The sequence below is a fragment of the Mytilus californianus genome, unplaced genomic scaffold, assembly GCF_021869535.1.
Source record: "Mytilus californianus isolate M0D057914Y unplaced genomic scaffold, xbMytCali1.0.p SCAF_2, whole genome shotgun sequence".
Classification (NCBI taxonomy): domain Eukaryota; kingdom Metazoa; phylum Mollusca; class Bivalvia; order Mytilida; family Mytilidae; genus Mytilus; species Mytilus californianus.
The window spans coordinates 112,199,804-112,223,597 of NW_026262668.1; the positions used below are offsets into that span (position 1 = coordinate 112,199,804).

Here is a 23,794-nt window from a genome sequence, read left to right on the forward strand (position 1 = left end):
TTTTGAGTTTTTGTCAGAAAACTGGAAAATTCCCCCTTTTTTTATGAATAAAACCCTGTAACTCGGAAATGTAAAATCTTAAATTTATAAAAATCGAAAAGGGAGCTCATGTCAATAGATATAAACAATTCACCACAATTTCTTGCAAGTTGGTGAAAGCATTCTTGACTTATTGTCCGAAAACTGGAAAATCCCCCTTTTTTTAATGAATAAAACCCCATAACTTGGAAATGTAAAATCAAAATTTTATAAAAAACGAAAGGGAGCTCATGTCAATAGATATAAACAATTCACCAAAGTTTCATGCAAATTGGTTAAAGCATTTTTGAGTAAATGTCCGACATGTTGACGACGGACAGACGGACGGACGGACGGACGGACGGACGGACAGACGGACAACGGTATACCATAATACGTCCCGTAAACGGGCGTATAAAAATGCCTTTTTGGCCCCTAATTCCTAAACTGTTAGGACCATAACCCCCAAAATCAATCCCAACCTTCCTTTTGTGGTATTGAACCTTATGGTAAAATTTCATAGAGATCCATTCACTTAAACTAAAGTTATTGTGCAAAAACCAATGTGTCTTCGGACGACGACGACGCCAACGTCATACCAATATACGACATAATAAAATGCTCCGCTGGGCGCAGTTCGATACGACCGCAGAGGTCAAACCCTGAACAGTTGGGGCAAGTATGAACACAACATTTAAGCTTGATACAGCACTGAATTTGGATTGTGATTAAATATTTGACACAGCATAGGTTTCTTACACAGAATGAATGTGGTCTAAGAACTTGAAATTTTTTAATTTACCTACTCAAACCATATCATTATTATTTGCTTTTATATATAAATCAGAAATAACTAGGGATGTCAACGAGAACTCAAGTAACGCTCAGTCGTATAGAGTATCGAGTACCAAAATGATACTCGACTAATCGATTTCCTGTTAGAATGATGTTGCTTTCTTAAGTTTAAACAAAAAATATTTTATTGAGAGCGCCTCCCGGGAAATTATATATACTAATCAAAGTTAATAAAAATCAAAATACTATTCTAATGTTTGCGTTTAACTGTCATTCAAAATTCCTTCAAACAGAGGTACATGTATGATATATGAACAAGAGTATTTTTCAAAGGCTTACACTTTTAGCTTATCTTAGTCACTCCCCCACCTCTGTACCGTCAGAGCATGCATTTTCATCAGCAGGACTGTTTGTTACCTAACAAATCTGAGAAATCGCTACATCCAAGAAAAAGTTGACAAAATAATATTTTTAAATAAGAACAAATTCGTTGCACTCTGTGTCGACCCTAAGAAAATAATAAATGGCATCAGTAAGCTCTAATCACCACCCCTTTGTCGATCATTAAATGTGTTTTTTTACGGTTCACAAATACTGTTGCTTAAGTAATAATTTTTCTATAGATATATTTTATTAATTAATTACTTGATTAGATTATTACCAGTTTACATAATTAGTGCCTGTAGTAAATGAGCTATTAATTATGGTATAAAATTCATTGGACTATTATCTGGGCCTAGGTAATAATGTTGAGGGTTTTACGATCATAAGACAACGACCCACAATACATAAATAAATGTTTTACCGCTCGGTAAATCCAAAGAGTAATCGATTAGTAAATCTTCACCGAGTTGACATCCCTAGAAATAATCAATTTAAAATGGAAAATTTTAAAGAAAAAAAAGGAAACCCCCCCCCCCCCCAATTTTTTGAACCCCCTTATGATTCATCACCCCCAAACTCAATCCCAGCCTTCCATTTGTGGTATGGTTCTTTGCAGTACAATTTCAGAGAGATCCATACACTTGAACACAAGTTATTGTCCTGAAACTAGAAAAATGCTTGTTTTTTTGCCTCTTTTTTGCCCCTAATTCCTAAACTGTTGGTACCATAACCCCTAAAATCAATCCCAACATTCCTTTTGTGGAAAATATGCCACGATTGCAGCATGTGCGTTATATTTAACGCTTAATACAATTTCTGTATATTCAATGTGATATTAATGAATGAAAAGCGTAATTACCAAAATAACCAGAGAAAAATTTACAAATACCTTGAACTTTGAGCAACAAATATTATTCTTGACAAATTGATGAGTAGGCAAGTGCCTACATTGCCTATAGGTGGCTACATCACTGATAGCCTCTGTTTAATTCATTCACAACATGTTAGACTTTAACAGATTTATAGCTACCAGTAGACATATTGTATTGACACCTGTCTATTGTTAATGATTATTTGACCTCAATTTTGTGTTATTTGTGTTGCTGGGTTGCTGTTTCACTGAGGTAAAGCCTACATCTCCTTTTATTCATACATTTTTTAAGTGAATTATGTCATTCTATATAACTTCATTATAATCTTACTTTTACATAGTTGCTAACCAGTAGCAGGATATTGGATTTAAAAAATACTAGGTCATGTGTGTAATCATATTAATTCGGTTATGATGTAAATACCTAACACAATTTAAGGACAGTGATGTAATGATTTAAAAATATCTAAATAAAACTATCTTATTTTGTAAATAATTCAATTTAGACTTGAATAAAGCAAGTTTAGTTCTATCATGTCACATAAATACTAAAATCTGAGCTCAATTTTGGGTCTTCCGTCAATGGGTCATTATGAACTGTTAAAAAATTGTACAGTATAAATGTTAAACAACTAATCAATAAAGGTTTAAGTGAAAAAAGCTGTTAAAATGAGCTAACATGTAATATTCTTTATAGCCTTTTAGAAAAATGAACCTAAATAATTTTATCTATTGATATTACTTCAAAGTAAACTCCAATTTGAAAACAAATCTGATGACATAACCTAATATATATACATCTGTGTGTTTGAATAGCAAGGCTGATCATCTACCAATGTTAAACAATACAAAAGCTCTACAATATGTTAAGGAAAAATTCAATAAATTCTAGTTGGCATGAGAACAGAAAGTATGGTTTCAACGTCATAAGATTTTCTAATTAAATTCCTGAATAGAAGTACATTGCCATGAAAAAAATAAGGACACTAGCTTCCTGATGCTGTCTACTCAATATCATTTCCTTCTAAATGGCTTTGTTAGCTTATAATAAATATTTGCACTAATCCTATAACCACATCTTTTTGTTGTTGTTGATCTTTTGCTTTAATTTACTACAGTCTTCTTGTGTTGGCTCAACTGACATATATGACTAATGGTAAAAAATAGACAAGTATTGAACCCCAAAATGGCTCCTTAATTAAACAAGAGGCTCCCAAGAGCTGGAATTTCACCTGCCATTTTGATATTTATTTGACTTTAATTGCAATCAGTTATTATAACACGAGTGCACACGGTGAAATGTCTCGCTTGCTTTACTGACCATTGATTTTATGTTGAAAGTCTTAAAGATAAAGGTTTTACTAAACATGCTAAAAGCATTACAGAAACTTGACATTGAGGTCAAGGTAAGATAAATTGTGTCAGACAGACATATACACTTTATAATTTTTTTATTCACAGAATATAGTTGACCTATTGCATATATTAATTGAAAAACAGACCAAAACACAAAATCTTAACATTGACCAAAGAACCATGAAAATGAGGTCAAGGTCAGATGATACCTGCCAGACAGACATGTACACCTCACAATCATTCCATACACCAAATATAGTTGACTTATAGCTTATAGTACTTGAAAAACAGACAAAAACACATACACTTAACATAGAGCAATGAACCATGAAAATACATGCATTAGAGTATGGGTTTTGCTTACTGTTGAAGGCCCAATTGTGAACTATAGTTGCTCACATCAACATCATTTTGCACTTTGCTGGTCAGTTGTCTCATTGGCAATCCTAACATATCTCCTTATTTTTATACTGTAAACAATTTCCCTATGTTGAAATATTTCATACCTTCTCCAGATAATAAAACTTTTATTTATGTTTAGTCGAGTACATCAATAAATTTTCACTTGTCAGTTTTACACATACTCATTTAGAAATCATTAGATTCAGTTATACATGGTAATCTAATAAAAAGCTACATCAATTTACAAGTCAGATTTCTGCTCGGTTTTCTAAATACTATTCAAATGTAAGGAACTTTAAATCTGACACAACAGTTCAATAAGAAATTAAAATGTATTTAAGACAGCAACAATACCAGCACTGTAAACATGAAATTTCTCTACAGGATGCTGTTCGAAAAGGATAAGCATAATTTTGCAAAATTCAATTAATTATTTCAAAGTACATAAAGCTTTAATATTAATCAAACTTGGCTGATATTCAAATTTAATCGCAGCAATTATTTAATCCAGATACAGTTAAAAAGTTACAAACATGACACATTAGCAAAACATCAACAAATTAATGGGGAATTCAGCAATTTTTCTATATGTAACGGGGCATAACTCTAGAACAATAAAAGTGACATCCCCAAAGTTCAAACTTGATCTGTATTTTGTGGTAATAAGCATTGTGTAAAAGTTTCATAACATTTGGTTGAGGCTAACTTAAGTTAGAGAACGGAAACGGAAAATTCAGCAATTTTTCCATTTGTAAAGGGGCATAACTCTAGAACAGTTTAAGTGACACCCCAATATTAAACCTTGATCTGTGTTTTGTAGTAATAAGCATTGTGTATAAGTTTCATAACATTTGGTCGAAGGCTAACTTAAGTAAGAGAACGGAAACGAAAAATTCAGCAATTTTTCCATTCGTAAAGGGGCATAACTCTAGAACGGTTATAGTCACGCCACAAAAATTAAATCTTGATCTGTGTGTTGATGTAATAAGCATTGTGTATAAGTTTCATAACATTTGGTTGAGGCAAACTAAAGTTAGAGAACAGAAACAAAAAATTCAGCAATTTTACCATTAGTAAAGGGGCATAACTCTAGAACGGTTGAGATGACGCCACCAAATTTCAAATTTGATCTGTGTTTTGTGGTAAAGAGCATTGTGTATAAGTTTCATAACATTTGGTTGAGGCAAACTAAAGTTAGAGAACGGAAACCAACTTTGGGACGTACGTATGGACGTACAGACGGACAAGGGTAAAACTTAATGCCCCCTCCACTACGGCGGGGGCATAAAAACCTAAGTGGTTCCGCAGAACCAAGTGTCTCGCATGCGAATGCTGATACCAGTTTATATCCATTTATCATTAAAATACAGAATTTTTCTAAAAAATCTAATTTTTCTTAAATGCTATATCTCGGTCTTGAAGATTAGCTTCTGTCCCAGTCTCATAATAATCCATGAAGGTTGACAAATTTATCATGTCAAATAAATTTAATCCCAGACTGTCTTTAAATGTTTACTGTAAAAAACTAAGTCCATCTATCACAAAAATACTGAAAATGAAAGTAGATGTGTTGGAACGACACGAATGGCCCCACCTGCAAAAAAAGCTTGAAGATTTGTAGGAGTGGAAATTTGAGAATGAAAATCAGTATAACTGTTATTTTCACAAAATTTTCAAAAACCATTGTTGCGAGGCCATAAACAATATATTTTCAAAAGTTTGCCTCAGACATTATCTCTTAATCATAAAAAAGCTTCTGCTAAAGTTTTCATAAAATTCTATGAAGCTTTGACAAGGTAATTGATGTGTAATAAACTTCAACAGAAACTTAACATTTTTAAAATTCTATGACAATGAGGTCATGGTCAGATAATACAGACATATACACCTTACAATTTTTTTATTCACTAAATATAGTTGACCTATTGCATATGCTAATTGAAAAACAAACCAAAACACAAAAACTTAACATTTGACCATTGAACCATAAAAATGAGGTCAAGGTCAGATGATACCTTCCTGACAGACATGTGGACCTTACAATTATTCCAAACACCAAATATAGCTGACCTATTGCTATTAGTATTTGAAAAAAACACCAAAACAAAATAACTTAACATTTGACCATTGAACCATAAAAATGAGGTCAAGGTCAGATGATACCTTCCTGACAGACATGTAGGCCTTACAATCATTCCATACACCAAATATAGTTGACCTATTGCTTATAATACTTAAACAAGAGTGCACATGCTGAAATGTCTCGCCTACAGTACTATACTGACCATTGATTTTATGTTGATAGTCTTACACATATAAAGTTTTACTACAAGTATCACATTAACATTTATGATCCAAGAAAATGAGGTCAAGGTCAGATAAACCAAGCCGGAAATACATGTACACCTTTTATACAATCATTCCACACACAGAATATTGATGACTTATTGCTATTAGTATAAAAGAAACAGACAAAACCATGGAAATTCTATATTGACCAATGAACCATGAAAATGAAGTCAAGGTCAGATGAACCTGCTAGACAGACATGTACACCTTTAATCAATCCATGGATCAAATATAGTTGACCTATTGCTTATAGTATCTAAGAAACAAAGTTAACCAGGAAAACTGAACATTGACCAATGAACCATGAAAATGAGGTGAAGGTCGGATGATACCTATCAGACAGACATATACACCTTACAATCAATCCATACACCAAATATAGTTGACCTATTGCTTAAAGTTTAAGAAACAGACCAAAACACAAAAACTTAACACTGAGCAATGAACCGTGAAAATGAGGTCAAGGTCAAATAAAACCTGCCAGACTGACATGTATATCGTAAAATATTTCAATACACCAAATATAGTTGACCTACTGCATACAGTATTAGAAAAACAGACCAAAACACAATAAATTGCTTCACTGAATGCAGCTGGATAGGACCGCAGAGGTCCAACCCTGAACAGTTGGGGCAAAAATGGACACAATATTCGTGCTTGATACAGGTCTGAATTTGGGATTCTAATTAAATATTTGACACATAATAGGTTTCTGACACAGAATAACTGTAGTCAAAGAATTGGTTATATGATTTAAATTGATATTCAATTTTCTGCTTTTGTGCAATACACTATACTGTTGCGAATTGATCCCCCCCCCAAAAAAATTTCTTTTTGATTTCTGAAATCTTGAGGAGAAAAAATTGAAAATGACATACATAATCATGGCTAAAATTAATATTCCTTAATCAGCATTTTTAAATAGTAACTTCTAAAAATGAATTGACAGCTAATCACCTCAAGACAATAAAACATTTCTTTATACATAATTCAAAAGCAGTGTAAGGGAGGTAATCCAAACATAACATTGTACTTTTTTTTAATTGTCCATTAATCAGGAAACCCTTGTTTTCCCTCTTTTTTATTCCCTTATTCCTAAACAGTTTGAGCCATAACCCCCCAAAGCCAATCCTAACCATCCCTTTGTGATATGGAAACTTGTGGTATAATTTCAGAGAGATCCATACACTGTTCCACAGGTTATTGTCTGGAAACTAGAATAAACTGCTTCGCTGCATGAGCACAGCTGGGTACGCCCGCAGAGGTCCAACCCTGAACAGTTAGGGCAAAAAAGGACACAATATTCAAGTTTGATACAGGTCTGAATTTGGATTGTAATTAAATATTTGACATACATGTATTAAAGGTTTCTGAATAAATGAGGTCAAAGAATTCGAAATTGGTTATATGAATTGAATTTATATTCAATTAAAGATTTCTTGCTGTTGTGCAAAACACTGTGCTGTTGCACATTACTTAGTAAATCTGTTGTCAGACTATAAACAAATAAGTTCAATTAATTCTAAATGTCATATTAGAAATTTATGAAAATCAAAAGGGAGCTAACATCAATAGAAATAAACAATTCGCCAAAGTTTCATGAGAATTGCTGACAGCATTTTTGAGTTATTGTCTGAAAACTGGGAAATCCCCCCCCCCTTTTTTTAATGAATAAAACCCAATAACTCAGAAATTTAAAATGTAAAATTTATAAAATTCTAAAGGGAGGTTACATCAATAGATATTAACAATTCACCAAAGTTTCATAAAAACTGCTGAAAGCATTCTTAAGTTATTGTCCAAAAACTGGAAATCCCCCCTTTTTTAATGATTAAAACCCCATATCTCGGAAACGTAAAATCTAAAATTTATAAAAAACGAAAGGGAGCTCATGTCAATAGATATAAACAATTCACCAAAGTTTTATGCAAATTGGTTAAAGCATTTTTGAGTCAATGTCAGACATAATGACGACGGACAGACTGACAACTAAGTTGTGACGGAGTGACAACGGTATACCATAATATGTCCCGTAAATGGGCATATAAAAATGCTTATTTTTTGCGATCGTATAAAAACTCAACTATTACCCCTGAACCATGAAAATGAGGTCAAGGTCAGATGACACCTGCCAGTTGGACATGTACACCTTACAATCATTACATACACCAAATATAGTAGACCTGTTGTTTATAGTATCTGAGATATGGACTTGACTACGAAAACTTAATCTTGTTCACTGATCCATGAAATGAGATTGAGGTCAAGTGAAAACTGTCCGATAGGCATGAGGACCTTGCAAGGTATGCACATACCTAATATAGTTATCCTATTACTCATAATAAAAGGAAATTAACATTACAAAAAATCTTAACTTTTTTTTTCAAGTAGTCACTGAACCATGAAAATGAGGTCAAGGACAATGGACATATGACAGATGGAAACTTCATATGATAAGGCATCTATATACAAAGTATGAAGCATCCAGGTCTTCTATCTTCTGAAACATTAAGCTTTTAAAAAGTTTGTTAACGCCGCCGCCGGATCACTATCCCTATATTGCGCTTTCTGCAACCCTGAACAGTGGGGAAATAAAATGCTCCGCTGCGGCGCAGCTTGATACGACCGCAGAGGTCGAACCCTGAACAGTTGGGGCAAGTATGGACACAACATTCAAGCTTGATACAGCTCTGAATTTGGATTGTGATTAAATATTTGACACAGCATAGGTTTCTGACACAGAATGAATGTGGTCTAAGAACTTAAAAATTTAAATTTACCTATTATGGTCCAATATCCAAAATCTAAATACATGGTTAGATTCAGCATATCAAAGAACCCCATATATTCAATTTTTGTTAAAATCAAACAAAGTTTAATTTTGGACCCCAACTTGGAAAAACTTGAAAACTGGGCCCATAATCAAAAATATAAACACATGTTTAGATTCAGCATATCAAAGAACCCCAAGAATTCAATTTTTGCTAAAATCAAACTAAGTTTAATTTTGGACCCTTTGGACCTTAATGTAGACCAATTTAAAAAACGGGACTTAAAATTAAAAATCTAAATACACGGTTAGATTTGGAATATCAAAGAACCCCAAAAATTCAATTTTTGATGAAATCAAACAAAGTTTAATTTTGGACCCTTTTGACCTCAATATGAACCAATTTGATAGCATGGCCCACAAATAAAAAATCTAAATTCATGGTTAGATTCAGCATATCAAAGAACCCCATATATTCAATTTTTGTTGAAATCAAAAAAAGTTTAATTTTGGACCCCAACTTGGACCAACTTGAAAACTGGCCCCATAATCAAAAATCTAAACACATGTTTAGATTCAGCATATCAAAGAACCCCAAGAATTCAATTTTTGTTAAAATCAAACTAAGTTTAATTTTGGACCCTTTGGACCTTAATGTAAACCAATTTAAATAAAATGCTTCGCTGGGCGCAGCTTGATACGACCGCAGAGGTTGAACCCTGAACAGTTGGGGCAAGTATGGACACAACATTCAAGCTTGATACAGCTCTGAATTTGGATTGTGATTAAATATTTGACACAGCATAGGTTTCTGACACAGAAAGAATGTTGTCTAAGAACTTCAATTTTTTTAATTTACCTATTATGGTCCAATGTCCAAAATCAAAATACATGGTTAGATTCAGCATATCAAAGAACCCCATATATTCAATTTTTGTTGAAATCAAACAAAGTTTAATTTTGGACCCCGACTTGGACAAACTTGAAAACTGGTCCCATAATCAAAAATCTAAACACATGTTTAGATTCAGCATATCAAAGTACCCCAAGAATTCAATTTTTGTTAAAATCAAACTAAGTTTAATTTTGGACCCTTTGGACCTTAATGTAGACCAATTTAAAAAACGGGACCCAAAATTAAAAATCTAAAAACACGGTTAGATTTGGCATATCAAAGAACCCCAATAATTCAATTTTTGATGAAATCAAACAAAGTTTAATTTTGGACCCTTTTGACCTCGATATGAACCAATTTGATAGCAGGCCCACAAAATAAAAAATCTAAATACATGGTAAGATTCAGCATATCAAAGAACCCCATATATTCAATTTTTGTTGAAATCAAACAAAGTTTCATTTTGGACCCCAATTTGGACCAACTTGAAAACTGGGCCAAAAATCTAAAATCTAAATACATGTTTAGATTCAGCATATCAAAGAACCCCATATATTCAATTTTTGTTGAAATCAAACAAAGTTTAATTTTGGACCCCAACTTGGACCAACTTGAAAACTGGTCCCATAATCAAAAATCTAAACACATGTTTAGATTCAGCATATCAAAGAACCCCAAAAATTCAATTTTTGTTAAAATCAAACTAAGTTTAATTTTGGACCCTTTGGACCTTAATGTAGACCAATTTAAAAAACAGGACCCAAAATTAAAAATCTAAATACACGGTTAGATTTGGCATATCAAAGAACCCCAATAATTAAATTTTTGATGAAATCAAACAAAGTTTAATTTTGGACCCTTTTGACCTCAATATGAACCAATTTGATAGCGGGCCCACAAATAAAAAATCTAAATACATGGTAAGATTCAGCATATCAAAGAACCCCATATATTCAATTTTTGTTGAAATCAAACAAAGTTTAATTTTGGACCCCAATTTAGACCAACTTGAAAACTGGGCCAAAAATCTAAAATCTAAATACATGTTTAGATTCAGCATATCAAAGAACCCCATATATTCAATTTTTGTTGAAATCAAACAAAGTTTAATTTTGGACCCCAACTTGGACCAACTTGAAAACTGGGCCCATAATCAAAAATCTAAACACATGTTTAGATTCAGCATATCAAAGAACCCCAAGAATTCAATTTTTGTTAAAATCAAACTAAGTTTAATTTTGGACCCTTTGGACCTTAATGTAGACCAATTTAAAAACGGGACCCAAAATTAAAAATCTAAATACACGGTTAGATTTGGCATATCAAAGAACCCCAATAATTCAATTTTAGATGAAATCAAACAAAGTTTAATTTTGGACCCTTTTGACCTCAATATGAACCAATTTGATAGCGGATCCACAAATAAAAAATCTAAATACATGGTTAGATTCAGTATATCAAAGAACCCCAAGAATTCAATTTTTGATGAAATCAAACAAAGTTTAATTTTGGACCCTTTTGACCTCAATGTGGATAAAGTTGATAAAGGGGCCCAAAAATCAAAAATCTAAATACATGGTTAGATTCAGCATATCAAAGAACCCCATATATTCAATTTTTGTTGAAATCAAACAAAGTTTAATTTTGGACCCCGATTTGGACCAACTTGAAAACTGGGCCCATAATCAAAAATCTAAATACATGTTTAGATTCAGCATATCAAAGTACCCTAAAAATTCAATTTTTGTTAAAATCAAACTAAGTTTAATTTTGGACCCTTTTGACCTTAATGTAGACCAATTTGAAAACGGAACCAAAAATTAAGAATCTAAATACACGGTTAGATTCGGCATATCAAAGAACCCCAATAATTCAATTTTTGATGAAATCAAACAAAGTTAAATTTTGGACCCTTTGGACCTCAATGTGGACCAATTTAAAAACGGGGCCCAAAATCCAAAAACTTAATACACGGTTAGATTCAGCATATTAAAGAACCCCAAGAATTCAAGAATAAAACCCCATTGAAATTGATCAAGAAATAAGCAATTTATACGAAGTATCTTCTTTTGCACAATACTGTGCAATTGAATATTTCTTGCTATTGTGCAATACTGTACAATTGACAATTTCTTGCTATTGCGCAATATTGTGCTCTTGGATATTTCTTGCTATTGCGCAATACTGTGCAATTGAAGATTTCTTGCTATTGCGCAATACTGTGCAATTGAAGATTTCTTGCAATTGTGCAATACTGTGCAATTGAAAATTTCTTGCTATTGCACAATACTTATTATATAATAATTTACACATCCTGTTTGGTGTGTATCTCCTACCATATCATTATTATTTGCTTTTAAATATTAATCAGAAATAACCAACTTAAAATGGAAAATTTTAAAAGAAAAAAAAAAGGAAAAAAAGAAAAAAAAAGAAAAAAAAAAATCCCCCCCCCCAAATTTTTTGAACCCCCTTATGATTCATCACCCCCAAACTCAATCCCAGCCTTCCCTTTGTGGTATGGTACCTTGCAGTACAATTTCAGAGAGATCCATACACTTGAACACAAGTTATTGTCTGGAAACTAGAAAAATGCTTATTTTTGGCCCCTTTTTGGCCCCCAATTCCTAAACGTTTCGGGCAATTACCCCCAAACTCAATTCCAGCTTTCCCTTTGTGATATGGAACCTTGTAGTACAATTTCAGAAATATCCAAATACTTACACACAAGTTATTGTCATGAAACTAGAAAAATGCTTGTTTTTTGCCCCTTTTTTGGCCCCTAATTCCTAAAATTTTGAGGCAATTACCCCCAAAATCAATTACAGCCTTCCCTTTGTGATATGGAACCTTGTGGTACAATGTCAGAGAGATCCATACACTTACACACAAGTTATTGTCTGGAAGTTACAAAAATGCTTATTTTTGGCCCCTTTTTGGCCCCTAATTCCTTAACTGTTGATACCATAACCCCCAAAATCAATCCCCACCTTCCTTTCGTGGTATTGAACCTTATGGTAAAATTTCATGGAGATCCATTCACTTAAACTAAAGTTAGAGTGCGAAAACCAATGTGTCTTCGGACGACGCCGGACGACGCCAGACGACGACGACGACGACGACGACGACGACAACGACGACGACGACGACGACGACGACGCCAACGTCATACCAATATACGACCAAAAAATTTTCAATTTTTGCGGTCGTATAAAAACAGGACCCAAAATTAAAAATCTAAATACACGGTTAGATTTGGAATATCAAAGAACCCCAATAATTCAATTTTAGATGAAATCAAACAAAGTTTAATTTTGGACCCTTTTGACCTCAATATGAACCAATTTGACAACGGGGTCCACAAATAAAAAATCTAAATACATGGTTAGATTCAGCATATCAAAGAACCCCATATATTCAATTTTTGCTAAAATCAAACAAAGTTTAATTTTGGACCCTTTGGACCTTAATGTAGACCAATTTGAAAACTGGACCCAAAATTAACAATCTAAATACACTGTTAGATCCGGCATAACAAATAAATAAATGTGATCAAAGATTTTACAAATCTAATGCGCCATACTATGCAATTAAAGATTACTTATTGAAATTTTTCAATATTTGAAATTTGAAAAAAAAATAATATTTGAAGAATATTTTTTTTTAATTTCTGAAATCTGAAATGAGAAAAAATTGACCCCCCCACAATTTCTTTTTATCCCCCCCCCCTTTTTTCCCCCAAAAAATTCTTTCCCTCAAGATATGGTCATAATCTCAATTCAAATTTCCAATGGAGTTGGCAACCATAATTACCCATTTAAATTTACCATAGTGCTAACTTAATCTATTTTATAATAGAATTAAAAATATAGTGTCAAATCTTTCATATGGATTTTTTTGTAAAAAAAAAAAGATGCAACATTTGCAGATATTTTTACTGGTCTTCCTTTATAAATATGCATTTCTTTAAACATAATTTAAAAGCAGTGTAAGGGAAGTAACCAAAACGTATTTGGATTACCTCCCTTACACTGTTTTAAATTATCTTTATTGTTCATTAACCATTACTTTATACATAATTTAAAAGCAGTGTAAGGGAGATAATTTCAATGATGTATTTGATTTATCTCCCTTACACTGCTTTAAATTATGTTTTGTACTAAAGTATTTGTCCATTAACAAGGACAACCTTGTTTTTTCCCCTTTTCGCCCCTAATTCCTAAACGGTTTGAGCCATAACCCCCCAAAGCAAATCCTAACCATCCCTTTGTGGTATGGAAACTTGTAGTATAATTTCAGAGAGATCCATACACCGTTCCACAGTTATTGTCTGGAAACTAGAAAATGCTTATTTTTGGCCCCTTTTTGTCCCCTAATTCCTTAACTGTTGGTACCATAACCCCCAAAATCAATCCCAACCTTCCTTTTGTGGTATTTAACCTTATGGTCAATTTTCAAAAAGATCCATTCACTTAAACTAAAGTTAGAGTGCGAAAACCAATGTGTCTTTGGACGACGACGACGACGCCAACGCCATACCAATATACGACCACAAAATGTTTTTCGGTCGTATAAAAATGCTTGTTTTTTGCCCCTTTTTGGCCCCTAATTTCAAAAATTTTGAGGCAATTACCCCCAAAATCAATCCCAGCCTTCCCTTTGTGGTATGGTACCTTGCAGTATAATTTCAGAGAGATCCATACACTTGAACACAAGTTATTGTCTGGAAACTAGAAAAATGCTTATTTTTGGCCCCTTATTCCTAAATGTTTTGGACAATTACCCCCAAACTCAATTCCAGCTTTCCCTTTGTGATATGGAACCTTGTAGTACAATTTCAGAAATATCCATAGACTTACACACAAGTTATTGTCATGAAATTAGAAAAATGCTTGTTTTTTGCCCCTTTTTTAGCCCCTAATTCCTAAAATTTTGAGACAATTACCCCCAAAATCAATCAAAGCATTCCCTTTGTGATATGGAACTTTGTGGTACAATGTCAGAGAGATCCATACACTAACACACAAGTTATTGTCTGGAAGTTACAAAAATGCTTATTTTTGGCCCCTTTTGGCCCCTAATTCCTTAACTGTTGGTACCATAACCCCCAAAATCAATCCCAACCTTCCTTTTGTGGTATTGAACCTTATGGTAAAATTTCATAGAGATCCATCCACTTAAACTAAAGTTAGAGTGCGAAAACCAATGTGTCTTCGGACGACGAAGACGACGGCAACGCCAACGTCATACCAATATACGACCACAAAATTTTTTTGCGGTCGTATAAAAACTTAACATTTAGGTCTTCCTTTATAAATATGCATTTCTTTAAACATAATTTAAAAGCAGTGTAAGGGAAGTAATCAAAACGTTGTATTTAGATTACCTCCCTTACACTGTTTTAAATTGTCTTAATTGTTCATTAACCATTACTTTATACATAATTTAAAAGCAGTGTAAGGGAGGTAATTCAAATATTGTATTTGATTTATCTCCCTAACACTGCTTTAAATTATGTTTTGAACTAAAGTATTTGACCAGGACAACCTTGTTTTTTCCCCCTTTTTTGCCTCTAATTCCTAAACGGTTTGAGCTATAACCCCCCAAAGCAAATCCTAACCATCCCTTTGTGGTATGGAAACTTGTGGTATAATTTCAGAGAGATCCATACACCGTTCCACAAGTTATTGTCTGGAAACTAGAAAATGCTTATTTTTGGCCCTTTTTGGCCCCTAATTCCTTAACTGTTGGTACCATAACCCCCAAAATCCCAACCTTCCTTTTGTGGTATTGTACCTTATGGTAAAATTTCATAGAGATCAATTCACTTAAACTAAAGTTAGAGTGCGAAAACCAATGTGTCTTCGGAAGACGACGACAACGACGACGACAACGACGACGCCAACGTCATACCAATATACGACCCCAAAATTTTTTTGCGTTCGTAGAAAAAATGGACACAATATTCGCGCTTGATACAGGTCTGAATTTGGATTGTAATTCAATATTTGACACATAATAGGTTTCTGACACAGAATAACTGTAGTCAAAGAACTTAGAATTGGTTATATGATTTGAATTTATATTCAATTTTTTGCTTTTGTGCAATACACTATACTGTTGCGAATTGACCTCCCCTCTCCCTTTTTTTTTCAAAAAAAAAAATTGAAGGATTTTCTTTTTGATTTCTGAAATCTTGAGGAGAAAAAATTGTCTCCCCCCCCCCCCCCCCCCCCCGGCACCAATTTTTTTTTTACCCCCCCCCCCCCCCCCCCCCCCTCAGTCATGGTCATAATTTCAATTCAAATTTCTAATAGAGTTTGCAACCATAATAACCCATTTAAATACATCATACGTATTACGTCTTAAAATAGAAAATGACATACATAACAAGAAATGATTGTAACAGGATGCTGTTATGAAGTCTCCCAAACGAAGCTCCTATAATTCGTAATTCCAAGAGTTGCCTGACACTGGCCAAAGTCCACTGAAAATTGGTTTGGTCCAGTAAAGTTATATGCATTAATGATGCCTGGGGACTAACCCTGTTCATTCAAATCATCTTGGCATGACAAACCTGAATATATATGGTTTAGGGGTGGGGATCCCGACCATTAACAAGATATTACAACATTGGGGGTGGGGGTAACCCCTGGGGACTGACCCTATATGTCATTCAAATGTTCAAGACATGACGAACAGGAACATATATGGTTTAGGGGTGGGGATCTCGACCATTTACAAGATATTAAAACATTGGGGGTGGGGGGAACCCCTGGGGACTGACCCTATATGTCATTCAAATATTCGAGATATGACGAACAGAAATATATATGGTTTAGGGGTGGGGATCTCTACCATTTACAAGATATTACAACATTGGGGGTGGGGGTAACCCCTGGGGACTGACCCTATACGTCATTCAAATGTTCAAGACATGACGAACAGGAATATATATGGTTTAGGGGTGGGGATCTCGACCATTTACAAGATATTAAAACATTGGGGGTGGGGGGAACCCCTGGGGACTGACCCTATATGTCATTCAAATATTGGAAACATGACGAACAGGAATATATATGGTTTAGGGGTGGGGATCTCGACCATTAACAAGATATTAGAATATTGGGGGTGGGGGAACCCCTGGGGACGGACCCTATATGTCATTCAAACGTTCAAGACATGACGAACAGGAATATATATGGTTTAGGGGTGGGGATCTCGACCATTTACAAGATATTAGAATTTTCTGAAATGGCAGGGGTTCGGGATGATCCCTGGAGACTAACCCTGTATAACTTCAAACCATCTTTGCATGACAAACCAGAATATATATGGTTTAGGGGTGGGGATCTTGACCACTTACAAGATATTAGAACTTTCTTAAATGGCAGGGGGTAGGGGTGACCCCTGGGGACTAACCCTGTATTTCATTTAATGTGCTTTATCATTTAGAACATTTTCAATTAAAAAGATTGTGTCTATCACAAACTGTTTTCAATTTATAATCATTTGAAAATTTTAAAAAATAAAATCCCATAGGGTTCTTTAGTAAAACCCTCCTTTCGTTTTGCCCCTCAAAGTACCCCTTTATAAACCCCATTGCACAAACAAAAACCTGATTGCACCAATATACATGTTAGTCGTACATATTGTGAAACCCTAAGTTAATCTAGAGAACAGGTGCGGACAAGTTCAAATTTAAAAGCGGCTGAAGAGAAAGAAGAAGAAGAATGTATTTACTTATTTCTATGAGAATTTGAATGTATTTACTTATTATTATGAGAATTTGAATGCATTTACTTATTTTGAGAATTTGAATATATTTACTTATTATTATGAAAATTTGAATGTATTTACTTATTATTATGAGAATTTGAATGTATTTACTTATTTTGAGAATTTGAATATATTTACTTATTATTATGAGAATTTGAATGTATTTGCTTATTATTATGAGAATTTGAATGTTTATTTACTTATTATTATGAGAATTTGAATGTATTTACTTATTATTATGAGAATTTGAATGTATTTTCTTATTATTATGAGAATTTGAATGTTTATTTACTTATTTTTATCAGTTTTCAATTTTCAACATGTAGTGTTGTTTTAAACATTCCTAATTATACCAGTCAGGAAATGCAAAAACTCATTTTCTTAATGGAATTTCTGAATTTAAAATTTATTAAAATTTAGCACGACAATTGGTGCACAAACTTTGTGCTCTCATGTTTATACCTTCTGTGAAACAAAACATCAACATTAGCAAGGTTAAAGTGTTCATCTTGTTTACCTGTGGAACTTGTTCTATAATTTATCCCTCTCTCTCTCCCTCTGGAAAAACACAGATAAAAAACATAACATCATTGCCTTGTACATGAATGCATAGCTTATCCCTCCATCAAGTCTCAAAATTCCTTAAATCCATTTTTATCAGCAAAACACAAAGATTTTCCAAACATATTTGACAATCCTCTAAATTTTGTTCTAAATTTAAACCAATAAAATATTGAAATCCAGCCATTTTGACATTAGTTATCATAGTCATAATTCTGCTAAAAAATCAAACATTTTCAACATAAAATATTTATGAATAGCTTCAACTTAAGACCTTATCCAATACATTCTTATTTGTAGCCTTGTACAAAAAAAATAATTATGCAAACATCAGCTCAAGGCCAATTTCATATCTAAAAGGGGGCACACCAAGTACATAGCCAATTATAGGTTTCAGGTTTAAATAAACAAGAGGCTCCAAAAGCTCTTTATTGTTCACCTGGCATTTTTGCATTAAATTGATACAATGCACTACAAACATTTGTGTTAAATGCATGGACAGTGGCGGATCCAGAAATTTTCATAAGAGGGGGCCCACTGACTGCCTAAGAGGGGGCCCGCTCCAGTCATGCTTCAGTGATTCCCTATATAATCAATTAAATTTTTCCCACAAAAGGGGGGCACGTGCCCTCTGAAAAACCCTCTAAATCCGCCCCTGATGGAAGCAAAAATTTTGTCTTGATTATCATTTTTGCTAGACTGTATTGTTTCAAGATAATAGGCAAATATGAAAACAAGAAGCACACCTGCAGGGGTTCAAATTTACTTTTAGCAATGGAAGGTCCAGGACTTTAGACTAAAGACACTTAAAGGTCCTCCTTTATTCTTAAGTCCATTTTTTATTGAAAATTCAATTTATAAAAACAGAAAAAGCTTACTTTAACAAAACACCCATCATATCTTACTTAATTAACCTCATTTTTTTTCTGAATTTCTTTAATAAATTCAGTCAGGGTTCCCCTTTTTCCAACACTATATGCTGTGTTAAATAACACTGTACCTTTATAATTGAATTCGTTTGGTTTCAATTGCTTCATAAGAACACTGGGGCTAGCTTTGTGTCAGATAACAGCTCAACTTCGTCTTCAAACTTGGGGTCAGTTTCTTTTAACCACTTTTTTTGGTAAGATACATAGATGCTGGGTGGTTATTTTTCCTCATGATTTTTTATGGGTCAAGTTTTAATTTTTTTGTCAAACGAACCAGGGCACTTTCTCTTTCACTGATTGTGGGAAAATTTACATTCTTGTTTTTCCCTGACGTAGTTTTGGTCTTTAGTCAAAGAGTAAGTTAGAGAACTGAAATGAAAATTCAGCAATTTTTCCTTTTGTAAAGGAGCATAACTCTAGAACAGTAAAAGTTAAACGCCACCAAAATTCAAACTTGATCTCTGTTATTTGGTAATAAGCAAAATAACATTTGGTTGATGCAAACTCAAGTTAGAGAACAGAAACGAAAAATTCACCAATTTTTCCATTTATAAAGGGGCATAACTCTAGAACAGTTAATGTGACGCCACCAAAATTCAAACTTGATCTGTGTTTTGTGGTAATAAGTACAAATGTATTGTGTATAAGTAACATAACATTTGGTTGAGGCAAACTAAAGTTAGAGAAGGGAAACCAACTTTGGGACGTACGGACGGACAAGGGTAAAACTGAATGCCCCCTCCCCTGCGTGGGCATAAAAATTTTTTAAATACAAATGGATCTTTCAGGGGCAACAACTCAAGAACAATTAATTAGATTTTTCTCCAACTTTATGGTTGGATATGTCTTGTCATGCTGATCATTTTTGAAATTTACACTTTTAAACTAGCTCGTTAAGTTTTTGAAACAATTCTACAGAAAATACCAAAAAAGTTAAAAATAAATGCAGAATGTGTCCATGGGACACAGATACCCCGTTTGTAAAAATACTGCAATTCTGAAATTTTTAAATTTACAAAGGGACATAACTCTAGAACAGCAAAAGTGAAGCAACCCAAATTCGAAAACTTGATCTGTGTTTGGTGGAAATAAGCATTGTGTATAAGTTTTATAACATTTGGTTGAGGCAAACTAAAGTAAGAGTGCGGAAACAGCAAATTTAGCAAATGAGCGCATGATACGCCTGTCGCTTTTTCAAAGAATAACTCCTCAATATCATTTCAGAAAATTTAAAAAAAACTTAAGGTAGGTTATAATAGATATAAACCAGTCACCAAAGTTTCAAGAAAACTGCTCAAAGTCAGTGGGCCCCCCCATATGAAAAATTCTGGATCTGACACTGTTACCTGACTTTGGTATGTATCCCCCAGCCCATGATGCAACTGCATACCAAGTTTGGTTGATGTAAGTTTTGCGGTACAAAAGTAATCAGCCAAACACAAATTAGACAAGGTCTTACTATCACAGAAGTCCAATTTCAAAGTCAAAATCAGACTCATTTGACTTTGCTATATGACACACCCTTAGTTCAGGTAGTATCTGCATACCAAGTTTGATCAAACTAGGTTCAATGGTACAAAAGTTATGTGCCAGACACAAAATGGGATGGATGGATGGAGAGAGACACGGACATGGCGATTCCTTTATACCCCCAAACTTTGTTTGCAGAAGGTTTAATAAAATGCTCCGCTGGGGCGCAGCTTGATACGACCGCAGAGGTCAAACCCTGAACAGTTGGAGCAAGTATGGACACAACATTCAAGATTGATACAGCACTGAATTTGGATTGTAATTAAATATTTGACACAGCATAGGTTTCTGACACAGAATGAATGTGGTCTAAGAACTTAAAAATTTTTAATTTACCTATTCAAACCATATCATTATTATTTGCTTTTATATATAAATCAGAAATAACCAATTTAAAATGGAAAATTTTAAAGAAAAAAAAGGAAACCCCCCCCCCCAATTCTTTGAACCCCCTTATGATTCATCACCCCCAAACTCAATCCCAGCCTTCCCTTTGTGGTATAGTACCTTGCAGTACAATTTCAGAGAGATCCATACACTTGAACACAAGTTATTGTCTGGAAACAAGAAAAATATTTGTTTTTGGCCCCTTTTTGGCCCCAAATTCCTAAACGTTGAGGGCAATTACCCCCAAACTCAAACCCAGCTTTCCCTTTGAGATATGGAACCTTGTAGTACAATTTCATAAAGATCAATACACTTATACACAAGTTATTGTCCTGAAACTAGAAAAATGCTTGTTTTTTTGCCCCTTTATAGCCCCTTATTCCTAAAATTTTGAGGCAATTACCCCTAAATCAATCCCAGCCTTTTCTTTGTGGTATGGTACGTTGCAGTACAATTTCAGAGAGATCCATACACTTGAACACAAGTTATTGTCTGGAAACTAGAAAAATGTGTTTTTTGGCTCCTTTTTGGCCCCTTATTCCTAAACGTTTTGGGCAATAACCCCCAAACTCAATTCCAGCTTTCCCTTTGTAATATGGTACCTTGTAGTACAATTTCATAAAGATATTTGGAGGCAATTACCCCCAAAATCAATCCCAGCATTCCCTTTGTGATATGGAACCTTATGGTACAATGTCAGAGAGATCCATACACTTACACATAAGTTACTGTCATGAAACTAGAAAAATGCTTGTTTTTTGCCCCTTTTTGGCCCCTAATTCCTAAAATTTGGAGGCAATTACCCCCAAAATCAATCCCAGCATTCCCTTTGTGATATGGAACCCTGTGGTACAATGTCACAGAGATCCATACACTAACACACAAGTTATGTCTGGAAGTTACAAAAATGCTTATTTTTGGCCCCTAATTCCTTAACTGTTGGTACCATAACCCCCAAAATCAATCCCAACCTTCCTTTTGTGGTATTGAACCATATGGTAAAATTTCATAGAGATCCATCCACTTAAACTAAAGTTAGAGTGCGAAAACCAATGTGTCTTTGGACGACGACGACGACGCCAATGCCAACATCATACCAATATACGACCGCAAAAATTTTTGCGGTCGTATAAAAAATCGAAATGCTTGTGAGCACTGAGGGATAAAGATTGCTTTCATTTTGCAATTATGTGCATTGAATTATAATTAGATGGGCAAATTATAAATTTGAGCTGGAGTTATCTTCCTTTGTTTATGACTGTACATTTGTAGTTGAGTCTATTTTTTATAACAGATTCATACACCATGAATAACATGTAATTTTCAATAAAGAAAAGTATTGTTATTCAAATACACATCATATTGTAACTTGAATATCCAAGTATAACATATCATTGCATGAAATTGACTGGATAGGATCTAAAGAATGATCACTTCACTGCACTATTTTGTTTGAACTATCAAAGGCAGTGATAAACCTTGGAAGATTTAGATATCAAGTCAGTACATTAGGGTTTTGATTGCATTTCATGCAATCTTTACCCAAAAACACCAAAAGACATCTAGTCTAAGATTAAAATATATCTTATTCAACAAAAGATACAATACTTAAAGCTCTACATTGCCAGCTTAAAAAGTGTGAATAAATTTAACACACACAAACAAATATCTGTCATCAACCCCTTATTAAATACATAAGTTCACAACTCTTGTGTTTTTATTAATACATCTCTATGACAAAATCAAGATGTATGTTTAGAGGAACTGATGTCAAAGAAAAATAAAACAAATCATCAGTTTGATGTTCATTTTGGTTTTTGTTTGTTGATTTGCAAATTGTAGACAAGATCTGATAGCAAAACATATATTAATGACCCACCTGCACAATAACAGGACTCCCTAGTTCAGCAAAAAGTAGGTCATCTGGAACACATTACATAATTTAATGTTTTTGTACTTTGGAGTTTTGGCACATCAAAACCTGTCTTTCAAACTACAAATATAAAAATACCACAAATCATAAAATCAGTAACATGTCTAAAATGGCAGCTGCACAAATTGTCAAGATAGATATCTCAGTTTAACAATCATACCATAGGCCTAAATAGACTTATGTAAGATTCCACTTACCCTAGGGACCCTAATTCATAGAGCCTACTCAGATTTGTTTGTCATTCTGATGAGCACTATTAAAGTCAGACTATTTCCCCTGTTGGAACCAGTAAAATCTTTTATTTGTCTACCTACCAACCCTAATTTTTGTCAGCATGTTGTGTGTATTTTTTACCTCAACCAGACATACATTAAAGTTATAAGGAGTGAGTATTACATAGTACAGACTGTTACCATTAAGAACAATTTAAAAAGTAGCCCTTTGAACATATGATTGAATGCAGCAATGTTCCAAATTTAGTACTAAAGGGTTTACAAAGTTTATGTATTTCCTTGTTGTTAAGATAGATTGGTAGTGAAGAATATATCTGACAGTTGATTACCATACTTGTGTCATTATGTTTTATTATATGTAGCTGTATATAGTTTAATGTCTAACACTCTGTGCTAGATAAATTATTTTCTAACGTGAAAAAAAAACCAACCTTAGTCTTATGCAACCAAACAGAATTATATGTACTACATTAAAATGTTTCCAAACAAAACAAAAACCTTGTTGAAATCTGCAAAGGGAAAAGAACAACCAACAACACAACGAGCACACATCGCAAGCAGCCATGACATTCAGACATGTGTTACAACATCTGTCTATTTAG

The 23,794-nt window shown here is 33.7% G+C and overlaps 2 long non-coding RNA genes across 8 annotated transcripts in view; both read right to left on the minus strand.

Annotated features, from left to right (window-relative positions):
- The window catches only part of LOC127728613 (uncharacterized), a 95,492-nt gene that overhangs the window by 12,268 nt on the left and 59,430 nt on the right, over positions 1–23,794 (minus strand). For all 7 annotated transcript variants that reach the window (XR_007994262.1, XR_007994261.1, XR_007994259.1 and 4 more), the window contains one exon: positions 21,308–21,708. This is a non-coding gene — a long non-coding RNA (uncharacterized LOC127728613). The remainder of the gene's footprint in view (positions 1–21,307; positions 21,709–23,794) is intronic.
- LOC127728616 (uncharacterized) lies at positions 441–13,529 on the minus strand. The gene is made up of 3 exons (XR_007994275.1): positions 10,707–13,529; positions 8,956–10,182; positions 441–820 (listed from the first exon to the last, which is right to left on the minus strand). It is a non-coding gene; the product is annotated as an uncharacterized LOC127728616 (long non-coding RNA).